Raw genomic sequence first — 11,159 nt, 5'->3', positions numbered from 1 at the left:
CTCCCTGGCAGGGAGGAGAACTGGGGTTCCCTTTTCTGCTCGAGCTCTGCCCAGAGGCAGTGACCCTACAGATCCAGAGAAGCCAGGGAGGAAAGATGTCAGGCACACAGGGCAATACAGAGTTCTTTATTTTGTGTAAGCACATAGGGAGTACAGAGGTAGTACAGATCCTGGTTTATACAGTCTCTTGGTGCAATACTAAAGAAAAATACTAAAATAAAAACAGTAGCTTCAAAAATTGTTGTGTGAACAAATTCACAAAAGTGTAACAGCAGTGTAAATAGCAAAAAATACAGGACACAGAGTGAGAATTAATGAGTAAGACCATAAGAGCTATGTAGAAGAATGAGTGTTTATTGCTTCTGAAAATCATTTGTTATAATTTTCCTCAGACCATTCTAGAGCTCCTGGTTCCTCAGGCTGTAGATGAGGAGATTCAGGGCTGGAGGCACCACCGAGTACAGAACTGACAGGGCCAGATCAAGGGATGGGGAGGAGATAGAGGGGGGCTTCAGGTAGGCAAAAAAGCCAGTGCTGATAAACAGGGAGACCACAACGAGATGAGGGAGGCAGGTGGAAAAGGCTTTGTGCCATCCCTGCTCAGAGGGGATCCTCAGCACAGCCCTGATAATCTGCACATAGGAGAAAACAATGAACACAAAACAACCAAAACCTAAACAGACACCAAGCAATGAAATACAAATTTTTCTGAGTTTGGAGTGGGAGCAGGAGAGCTTGAGAATCTGGGGCACCTCACAGACGAACTGGCCAAAGACATTGCCATGGCACAGGGGCAGGGAAAATGTATTGGCTGTGTTCAGCAGAGCATTGAGAAAGCCACTGGCCCAGGCAGCTGCTGCCGTGTGGGCACAAGCTCTGCTGCCCAGGAAGGTCCTGTAGTGCAGGGGTTTGCAGATGGACACATAGCGGTCATAGCACATGATGGTCAGGAGGGAAAATTCTGCTGTGATAAAGAAAAGAAAGGAGAAAATCGGAGCAGCACATCCTGAGTAGGAGATGTCCCTGGTGTCCCAGAGGGAATTGTGCATGGCTTTGGGGACAGTGGTGCAGATGGAGCCCAGGTCGCTGAGGGCCAGGTTGAGCAGGAAGAAGAACATGGGCGTGTGCAGGTGGTGGCCACAGGCTACGGCGCTGATGATGAGGCCGTTGCCCAGGAGAGCAGCCAGGGAGATGCCCAGCAAGAGGCAGAAGTGCAGGAGCTGCAGCTGCCGTGTGTCTGCCAATGCCAGCAGGAGGAAGTGCCTGATGGAGCTGCTGTTGGACATTTCCTGCGTCTGCACATTTCAAACTGCAGAAGGAGGAAAGACAGGGCAGTGGAGAGGAAATTTCTCACAGAATAGTCAAAGGCCTTTCTCATTTATTCTTTCCTTCCACTAAATACCTCCCCCGTCCATGTCTCAGAGACCTTCCTTCACCTTTGTTGCTGGAGCCCTGATTGCTGCTGGCCAATGCTGTGTGAGCAGCTGGACCTTGGCCTGCAGAACACCTGGGAGTCAGCCCTGACCCCCAGTCAGTGCAGGGCAACAATGAGGGAGAAGTGCAGGAGCTGCAGCTGTCACGTTTCTGCCAATGCCAGCAGGAGGAAGTGGCTGATGAGCTGCTGTTGGACATTCCTTCACTCTGGGCATTGTGAGCTGTTCAAAGACAACATTGACAATTTGGACAAAGTACCTTGACTCAATCCTATGCTAATTTTTTACACAATCTCTAAAAATTGCTTCTCTTTCTTTAAGGAAATTTCATTTCATTTCTCTTTTTTTTTTTTTTTAATTTTTTTTATTTGAGTGTAGGTTTGGACTGCTAAATAACTGTGTGTTTTCTGGAAGGGACAGAAGTCCTGTTCTTAGCATTGCTCTCAGGCTGAACACTGGGGAGCCGAGAGGGAAAACAGGACTCCCTGTGCCCCAGTGCAGTCAGACCTGCTGTTCCCAAACAGGTGCCATTTGCTAATTTCACCTCCCTCGAGTACAGGTAGTACAAATTTATAATTGTATTTTAAAACGACATGGCCTTTTTAAAGACTCCAGTATCAAAATCAATCTCTCCAACTCTTCTCTCTTTCCCTGTGCATCTGGACAGGATGAGATACCAAGGGTTGGTCTGTCTCTCTGCTGACTGGAGTTGTGCCTACTGGGAACTGTTTCTCTCTAACCAAGCCTTGTCCCTGCCTGTGCTGCCTGGGCCCAGCCCAGCCCTGGGGGCTCAGCTCTGCCCTGCAGACCCCTCCCAGCACAGGGCACTGCCCAGGGGCATCTCCCTGGCAGCAGGGCCTTAAGGGCAGGCCAGACAAACAGAGATGCTGCAAGCCAAGGTGCTGCTGCTGCTGGCTGTAGGGAGAGGAGGCTGAGGAGGCACTTTCTGAGGGAGATCTGAGGCCCATCTGCTGATGCCCAGGCTGACAGTGCAGGAGTCTCAGTGACACAGCCAAAGCTGACAGTCCCTTTCCCTTCCCTTGAGGAGAAAGCTGAGAGCAGCCCTGGCCATGCAGCACCATCTCCACAGCAGGAGGAATCTGCCCTGATGGGGTGGCTCCTTCCACCTCCAACTTCTCCCCTGCAGCGTCCATGGGGAGCTGCCAGGCAGGCTGAGAGCTGCCCCTGGCCGGTGGCACATGCCCTGGGCTGGCCAAGAGCCCTGAGGGCTGCAGGAGCTGCTCTGCAGGACAACCCTGGCTGCAGCCCCAGCTTCACCCCCTGCAGCCGTCCCTGGCAGCAGGAGTCGTCCTGCCCTGTCACTCTGACGGTGCCCAGGGCAGCCCCGCTCTGCAGCACATCCTCCTCCTGCTCCTGTGCCACAGAGAAACTGGGAGAGTCCTCCTGACACATCCCCCAGGCTGTGGGGGGTGCTGGCTTCAGGAGATCCCTCCAGGGGCGCAGGGGACGTTGCCCTGCACCCACAGACTCACCATACACAGGGCTGTGAAGATCTTTCCCCAAGTTAAGTCTTAGCTCAATCTCTTCCCAATCCTGATTGCCTTCAGCCTGTCTCTGCCTGGCTCTTGTCCTCTCAGTGCCTGCAGGCAGAGCCCTCAGCCCTGCTGGGCTGGGAGAGGAGCTGGTCCTGGGAAGAGCTGTTCCTTTAAAGCTCAGCAGCACAGACACAGCACAAGGACTTTAATAAGCCTCCATGGGGATTTAGTGTTGTTTACATCAGACTCATTCCATAAGAGGGTCTTCAAAAAACTTCTCAACAACTCAAAATTAAATTGAAACTCCAAAGTTTCTTGAAGTTTTATTGGGTCCCACTGAGGGACACGACTGAGAAAATGTCCCCAGGTTCCAGTTAGAGCAGAACACTGGAGATAGTGATGACAGCTGGGGACAAACAAGGCCAAGGTGTCTCTGGTGCTGAGCAAAGCTGGATGTGTTTGAGGAATGCAAAGGGCCAAGGCCTGAGCCCCAGCCCCTGGCCAGGCAGATCCTGTCCCTCCCTCCTTGCTCAGGGCTCTTGCCGGGATGGGCACTGGCATGTGGGGATGTGCAATGCCAAGGGCAGGAGCGTGGGGCGGCCCCTGCCAGGCAGCTGAGCAGGGACAAGGAGGCAATGAGGCCCCAGCCCTGCAAGGGTCACTTGTCCCCTCGTGTCCTCAGGCCCAGGCCCAGCAGCCATGGCCAAAGTGCTGCCCAAGTTGGCTCTGGCAGGGCTGTCTTGCAGCTGCTGCCCATCCCTGTGCCCTGTGCAGCCCAGGCTGTCCCACGGTGTCCCTGCCCTGCGCCTCTGTCCCTGCAGGCTGCAGGCATCCCCCAGCTGCCCCACCTTGCTGGCCCCTTCCTTTGCTGACCGCTCTGCCTCCTGCCTGTCTCTGCCTGCCCACACAAACCTTGGGCTGACCCAGACTCCTTCTGGCAGATATGTTGTGCCACAGTCCTGCCCTGGGAGGGAAATTAATCTCTCCTGGTTTCCATTCTGTCTCTTCACAGCTTCACTTGGTGACATTATTTCTATCTCAGGCTCATTTCCACTATGAAGAAGATGTCCATTATATTTCAATCCACCTTTTTAGTCCTCACAGGCTATTCTTGTTTTGTCCTCAGTCTCCACACAACTGAACTCAGAACGTCCACCTCCCATACAGTGATCATGTTCTGAGAGCCTGCAAAGCACATCCTGGGAGATCTCTGGGCCTCCTCAAAAGTGTTCAGTCTTGGAGATGTGATTTAAGTCCAGGACTGGCTGAGTACTTTTTTGCCCAAAGGTTGTACTGGGGAGTATAATACAGAATAATACACTGTATCTTTCAAGTGACTGAGGGCATATTTCAATTTTCTGTAAGGATGAAATATTTTATGATGATATGGCAGAACACTGGCACAGGTTACCTTGGAATAGAAACCCCATCCCTGGATGGGGTTAAGGTCAGGGGCTTTGTACAACCTGAACGAGTTAATGTGTTCCTGGGTAATGGAAGGGGAGTTTTTCCAGAGGCTCTTTCAAGTCTCTTCTAGCTCAAATAATTTTGCAGTTCTTTGATACTTATGTCCCAATTGCTTCCCCACAGGGCTGCAAGTACCTATGCATACCATGCCAGCATTTTAATCTTGCCTAATTCCCAATACTTCCATAAAAAGGAAAGAATTGCCATATCAGGGACATGAATGACCATGTTTATGGAGGAACCATTAAAAGCCCAAAAAGTAAAGAAACTGAAAGGAAGGACCAAAATCTCAGTGCAAAAGATTCACCAAGTGGGAAAATGGCAAAGACTCCAATGATGACCTCCTGGCTGTGGATGGGGATTTCTGCCTTGGGGTCTGAGTTCCAGGATGGAAGATCACTCTCAGGAGGAGTCCCAGTGCATTTCCTTGCCCCATGGCTCTGCCCTTCCTGATCCAGCAGCTATGGGGCAGCAGAGCGGGGGCAGTGCAGGGACAGGGCTGGCTCTCACAGGGCTGTTGTTGGTTAGGAATGGTGCTCTCCAGTTTACTACTCCGACTAAAAGACCACGTGTGTCCCCAGATTTATATTCCCACCATTGCCCCCCCCACACCACAGGGGCTTTATCTGCCTGGCCCTGCTTGATCTCCGCCCACATTTCACAGTCAGGGATAACCTGGAGTTGGTGTCCATGGTTAAATCCACCCCTTGCTCATGAGCCCATCTGGAGGTTGCATCTCTTCCCTGATGACCTGAGGTGTCCAGAAATAACTCACCCTTGTGTGGCCAGTCCAGACCCTCCTGAGACACTTTAATCCTGGCAGCCCCATCCCCGTGTCCGTTGTTGTGATGCTCTTCAGTGCCCAACTCTTGGGGACGTGAGCATCCACAGGAGGGAGTTGCACAGCCAACTTCTCCCCCAGACAGAGATGTCTTGCCCCAGTCCAGCAGCCCAGCTAGGTTTCCCTCTGTGCTCCCAACTGTCCTTCTTCCATGGTTCCAGCCACCCCAAAGAGCATTTCCCACCATCCCCGAGTCAGTGCAGAGGTGCAGCGCTGGCCATTTCTCTTGCTCAGAGCTCCAGGGATGGTCCCAGAGCTGCACTGACTGCAGGAAAGGGGACCCCACAATGGGACATTTCTTGGTCAGATACAGACAGGAAGAGTGACAAACTGTCTGTGATTCAGGTTTTGGCCTGGCAGCCCCTGCCGTGGTTTGTAGGGAGCTGCAGTGTGGCTCGGCCCTGGCTGTGCCTGGCAGTGCTGGCCTGGGAGAAGGTGTAGGTGCCAGGCGGCCCAGGGAGCTGCAGCGTGTGGGGAACAAATCCCTCCTGGCCTCCTGCCCCAGGGTGGCACTGCAGGGCCTCATGGAGCCAAGGGGTCATTGTAGCACTTCAGGGCCCCATGGAATTAAGGGGACTCTTTGGACATTGTGGGGCCTTGTGGGACTGAGGCCATTGTGACACCAGAATCAAGGGGCCACTGTGAAACTACGGGGCCTTGGGGAACTGATACTGAAATCACCCAAATAGATACTTTCTAACAGAGTTTGAGTATTAAAAAGCAGCCATTCATTATTGCAATGCTGGTCACTAGGAAGATCATTCCCCCATTTGACTGCCCCAAGGGTCAGTTGTGCAGAGGTTTTATCACACACACTAATTACACATCCATGAGCTATTCTTCCTTACTTAATGGATAGTTATTACTTTATTTTACATACTTGTACCACTTTTGGCAAGTCCTTACCAGCAGCCAGTATCCTTTTCAGGTGGCTGTTCCTCGACCCCTGCCTTTGAATAAAGGCGTTATGGTTGTTTCCCATAACTTCTGCTTTGTCAGCCTTGCAGAGCTGAGCTGGCATCCTGCTTGTGTTTTGTATGACTCCTCTTTGCCTGAGTTACATCCTTTATCCATTTCACCCGGGCTGTGCTGTTCTGTTCTCCTTTCCCTGTCAAGAGCATGGGAAGGATGCTTCTCTGTCCCAGATCAGAGAGGGAACCCCTCTGTGGGCACTGGAACAAGCAGCTACAGGCTGGAAATAACCAAGGAATGCTTTCAGCAGAGCACATCCAGTGGGCTGTTCAGGAGCTGGACAGAGGCTGCTTAGTGACAGCTGAGCTGAGGAACAGCTCCACGTGTCCTTGGACACAGCCTGTCCAAGAGCTCCCACCTGGGGCCACCACAAGGAGGCATCATCAGGGTGGGCAATGCCTTTGAAGGTTGGAGTCCCCACAAGCAGGGTGTGCTCCAGCCTGTGCTGATACCCCTGAATCCCCCTGGGCACACCCTGCACCGAGAGCTGGACACTGCAGGGCAGAGGCTACCAAGGAACTTCTGCATCCCTGTGGATCTGGGGAGCATCTTGTTTTGCGGAGAAAAGAAGAAAAAGAAGAGAAAAGAAGAAGACCTGAAGATCTCAAGTCTCCTTTTATCCCCCTTCCAAATGCATATGCATACAGTTTCACAATAGGTTCTTACATATTCATTCCACGTGACATTTGTCGCCAGTTCTTCTTTATCAAAGGAATTCCTAGGTCGGGGGCAAATTGGCCTCGTGGTCTTTTCTGTTTTTCTTTCTCTGTCTCCTGGCTGGCTGGCTCGCCAAAATGTTTTGCGGAGAAAAGAAGAAACTTTACGACTTTTATAAAGTTGTGAAGTTTCTTCTTTTCTCCGCAAAACAATCTGCACGAGGGAGCAGCTGGGTGAGAGCATCTTGTCCTTCCTCCAGCACTCTGAGGAGGAGCTGGGGTGGAATCAGAAGCCCAGCGTCTCACAGACCCTCTGCACTGGCTCCTACCCAGACATGGAGAAAACTGCCTGCTGGTTCTACCAACTGGTGAGATCAGCATGGTTCCTTTTGCCTCAGTCCCACCTTTAGCATTTGGTGTTTCAGCCCTGCAGCCAGTCCTGCAAATCCCAGCTGAGCAAAGGCAAGAAAAGCCTCATGGCTGAGGTGATGTTTGGGGTGTGTCAAGGTGACTCCAACACCTTTGTGAGCAGCCAGCCTGCAGAACCCCACTACACCCAAGACCAGCATGGCCTGGGACCTGCCCATGGCAGAGGAGAAATTCTCTAGACTCATCCCAGGCAGTGCCCCCTGACAGCTCACACTGGGAATGCTGCAGCTCTTCCCCTGCATCCTGATGGGCACAGGCTTCTCCAGCTCTGCTTGGAAGAGGGTTGGGATGCACCTCCTCCACACCACACCCCTGTCACGGTGGCAAAGCTGGGATTTCCTGCAGCGGCTGTGGCACATCTTGGAACACCTGTGCTGCTCCCTGCAGCTGGAATGTCTTGACCACTTTGTCACAGGCAACAAGAGGGTTCCTGTGCAGATCAGCTTCCCCCAGGTATGTGAATGGTTGAACCATTTAACCCCTTCCAGCCTCTGGTGAGGGGTCTGGATGCCCACACAGAGAGGCCGTGCAAGCTCAGGGTCATGTGTGATTTCAGCTCTGGGTGCTGCTCCATGGCCACTGACACAAAGTCTTCACTCACAGAGTTGTGCCTGTGGGGCTCACACCCAATGGCAGACACAGAAACACTCCCTACTTTGGGTATTAATTTTGACATAGCAAAATATGTAGGTTTGTTCAAGCCATCGTAATGGGAATTGGGTTCATTTTCTTCGCTTTGAAATGTCCTTCATTACTGCCACTACAAAACTCTTTTGCAAACCTACCATTGCTTGCCCAAGAGAATGACTTCACTGGCCAAGACATGTCCAAAGGGGATGCTGACAGAGCCTCAGTGCAGCCCCCTCGGGGAGGTGACAGTGACAAAGAGCTGCCGCAGGAGAACTGGGATTACAGGAACCTCCACAGCATCTGAGTCAAGCCCTGGCCCCCACAGGAACACGTGTGGGAAGTGCCTCACTGGCAGTTTATATACACCTACATACAGGACGGGACACTTGAAATCAGCATCTAGAGCTTTTATTTTTCTGGCATCAGTCTCATTACATTGTTATGACAATGGAGAGGAAAGATGCTAACAGCTCACTGATAAAACAGAATGCCAAGGAAACTTAACATTACAGCATAACATAAGACAGTTTCAATCCAAGTTTCATCCAGTCACACAGAGCAAAAGCATATTGACAATAGTTCTATCCAATCACCTGAAGTACATGTAGCTGTGGTTAACACAATCGCAGTTTTTTTCTCTAATACAATGCCTCATTTATAAAAGACAAAGCACAGAGCCCCATTCATATTTAACCTTCTAAATGTATACTTAAAATATACTTTTTTGCAACTTAGAAAGACAAATCACACAGGCCTATTGTTCTATTTCTCACGTGTGCACTACAGCTTAGAAAACTTTTTCTGCTGCCTTGGCATTTCACTGTCCTTGCTGTGTTTGGGGCCTGTCTTTTCCACAACTTTCTCAAAACCCTCTAATTTTATGGATTCCAACAATTCCCCCTCTCTGTTGACCCAAAAAGAAACCTTCATACTCATGTCATTTACTACTTGTGTTCTATAGCCCTGTTATAATATTTGTGCTTATTAAGTGCTGGAGGCCTATTCTTGCTGACCTTAAGCATTGCTATGTTACAGCACAGCAACTTAATGCTGTGAAGGCCCAGTCAGTGAAAAAAGTATGAATCACGTCTGACAATAGTTACAAGTCATTGTTCAAAAAACTTGTCGATTCCAGGGTCTTAAATCAAATCTCTCCTCCATTTTTATACTTTTATCTGGCATTTCTGTGAGATTTTCAGCACTCTCTGTGCTTCTACTTCCTAATTCTCTCTCTTGTATGACAAAAACTTCTCGGACCGTTTTGTTCATCATTCGCCGCACACACTGAAGTATGCAGGAAATTACTATTAATATCACTATCAGAACACCCAATACATAAAGACCTATCTTGCAAAGTTGCCTTAGCCAAGGCGCAAAGCTCCATCTTGGAACAAATCATCCAACTAGGAACCATCATCTACTTTAATTTGAGCTGCCAAATCTTTCAGTTTTTGTATGCTTTTGTGAATGGATTCAGAATGATCGGACAAATTCATACAACAATTGCACCCACGGCTAAAGCAGTCATGAAAAAGAAACAAAAGAGAAGGAGAGCTGTTCCTAATTAGGAGGAGAACTGTCAGAGTGATTTCATGCCTTGGAAAGCTGCAAGAAGGTTTTCCGCAAGTATATTTATTATATTGTTATTATATTTAGCTTCAGCAGTGGCATTGAAACAATTAGATCAAGTTAGATGTTAGCTAAGCAAACAAGCTAATGCCACATCCTGTGCAATTAGGGATATGTTAGCCAATGTTGATAGTGTTAGACATGCTACCCTTCAAAACAGAGTAGCAATTGATTTTCTTTTACTGGCACAAAGACATGGTTGTGAGGAATTTGTTGTCTTTGTTGACAAGGATTGACAACTCTAGTAGGAATGTTCACCTAGCATAAATCGTTTAATAGATGAATTAGCTTTGAGGAGGCTAATTCAAACTTTGTACTTGAGAGTAATGAGCTGGAACAATTTGAGGACTGGTTGATTGAGGGACAAATGACTGAGATACTGTTGATCTTGGAAAAGATCAACAGATCTTCCTGTGTGTTAGAGTCATGTGCCCTCCTACTGGTCTGAGGGCAAAGCCAGCTTTTTCTGTTCAGCTGTGCTGCTCCTTTTCGCTGTGAATGGCTCCAACAGTGGACATGGGCACTTCAAACCAGTGTCAGGACTTGGAAAATTGGAGTAAGAATAAATTCTCAAGAACTACACCTGATGTGTCTCCTATCACTCACTCCACTTTGAGTAGATTCTTGATAAATGATGCATGGGAAGGAGTAAATCTGGACTAAATCTGATTTTGTTACTCGTGTGTTGTAATGCAGCCTTGCAAAGGAGCAATGCTTTCATGCCGCTGTGTACACAAGTGTCTGAAGCATGTGAATGCTCTGGTGGCTCCCCTGAGGGCGGCAGCGATGGCGGTGTGGCTCCCTCAGCACTGCCCGGGGCCGAGCGGGTGCCCTTTGGGCCCAGACGGGACCGTGGTTTCCCCGGGCCCCGCTCGGCCATGGCCGCCCCCGCCAAGCCTGGCACTCGCCCAGCTCCGGGAAGCCGCCAGCACTGCTGCGGCTGAAGCGCAAATGCCCTGGGCGGAGGAGCGACCCTGCCACTGCTGCTGCCCCTGCCCCGAGCCCTTCTCCGGCCTGGACAAGGCGCCACAGCGGGCGGCGGCTGCCCCTCAGCCCGCAGGCCCGGCCCCGTTGGGCGGGGAGCCCTGGGCAGTGCCCTTGCGGCAGCAGGGACTGAGCCCTGGAACCGGGCTCTGGTCCCGTGGCACCGCAGGGCCGAGGGGGACACAGGCAGGGTGCTCGGCGCCATCATCCCCAGCCCCGAGCCCTTCTCCAGCCTGGGGCTCGCCCCCGCCTCCTCCAAGGCCCTGCTGGGCTCAAGCTGGTGCTCAGCGCTGGGCCTGGCTCTTGTGCTCGCCCCGAGCGGGGTTTGTTTGCAGCCCAGGGTGTAATAAATGCGAAACTTGACTAGGCCAATGTTCAATGTTATGAACAAAAATTTTGTTAATTTTTTTGGTGAGAAAAGGTTACAAAAATCAGCCAGATCACTGTTGCTGCCAAAGTTCTGCTTGTTTTGTTATTGTAATCACGGGTCATTGTGGCTAATTGCTCCTTTTGTATTAGCAGAGCCTTGCTCGAGGCTAAGTTGTACTTTTCCCCAGAATGGTGAAGAGACCTGAGAGGGTGAGGGGGGCTATGCAAAGTGACTCAAGGACCAGCATGCCAT

The 11,159-nt window shown here is 50.6% G+C and overlaps 1 pseudogene; it reads left to right on the top strand.

The window, feature by feature from the left end:
* The first annotated feature begins 6,365 nt into the window (after window positions 1–6,365).
* Window positions 6,366–10,497, top strand: LOC128948250 (inositol 1,4,5-trisphosphate receptor-interacting protein-like 1; annotated as a pseudogene).
* The last annotated feature ends 662 nt before the right edge of the window (window positions 10,498–11,159 follow it).

The sequence above is a fragment of the Melozone crissalis genome, unplaced genomic scaffold, assembly GCF_028551555.1.
Source record: "Melozone crissalis strain CALT ecotype California unplaced genomic scaffold, PUWL_Pcris_2 ptg000120l_1, whole genome shotgun sequence".
Classification (NCBI taxonomy): domain Eukaryota; kingdom Metazoa; phylum Chordata; class Aves; order Passeriformes; family Passerellidae; genus Melozone; species Melozone crissalis.
The sequence above is the reverse complement of the archived record's forward strand: the minus strand, read 5'-3'. Positions and strand labels throughout refer to the sequence as shown.